The sequence below is a fragment of the Octopus bimaculoides genome, chromosome 3, assembly GCF_001194135.2.
Source record: "Octopus bimaculoides isolate UCB-OBI-ISO-001 chromosome 3, ASM119413v2, whole genome shotgun sequence".
NCBI lineage: Eukaryota > Metazoa > Mollusca > Cephalopoda > Octopoda > Octopodidae > Octopus > Octopus bimaculoides.
Genome location: NC_068983.1, coordinates 114,330,743 through 114,331,640, shown reverse-complemented (window position 1 = coordinate 114,331,640; position 898 = coordinate 114,330,743).

The window sequence follows — 898 nt, the reverse complement described above, 5'->3', positions numbered from 1 at the left end:
AGAGAGAGAGAGAGAGAGAGAGAGAGAGAGAGAGAGAGAGAGAGAGACAGACAGACAGACAGACAGACAGAATATGGAGATTTAGTTCACTGGTAATCTAAATGAATTGGTACACTGGGTAAGTGATGTAATGGATTGTCAGGGTTCCAAGCTCATAAATGAGATGGGAGCTATGGATCCATTTTAGGTTTCCGATTTAGCAGATATATATTTGTGAAAGACGACAAAAAACGCAGAGGCATAACAAGCATCTCAATTCATACAAATTATTTTATATTATTCTTAAATTAGTTGAGGTCTTACAGCTGTTTCTGGGATATCCCAAGTGATCGGCAAGTATGCATGAATATGGGGTACTCCGTCATGAGAGATAAGTAAAGAATATATGAAACATCTAGACATAGAAATCATCATCATCATCGTTTAACGTCCGCTTTCCTTGCTAGCATGGGTTGGACGATTTGACTGAGGACTGGTAGAACAAGATGGCTACACCAGGCTCCAATCTGATTAGGCAGAGTTTCTACAGCTGAATACCCTTCCTAACACCAACCACTCCGAGAGTGTAGTAGGTGCTTTTACGTGTCACCGGCACGAAAGCCAGTCAGGCAATACTGGCAACGGCCACGCTCAAAATGGTGTATTTTATGTGCCACCAGCACAAGAGCCAGTCCAGGGGCACTGGCAATGATCTCACTCAAAAGTCCTTACACATGCTGCAGGCACAAGTGCCAGAAAGTGGATGCTGGGCACAGGTGCCATCCCGATTTCGCTTTCGCTTGCCCCAATAAGTCTTTGCAAGCTGAGTTTCATGTCAAATGAAGGAGACGACGTTGGCATGGGTGCCAGTCGTCGAATTTAGTTCGATTTCGATTTCACTTGCCTCAACAGGTCTTCG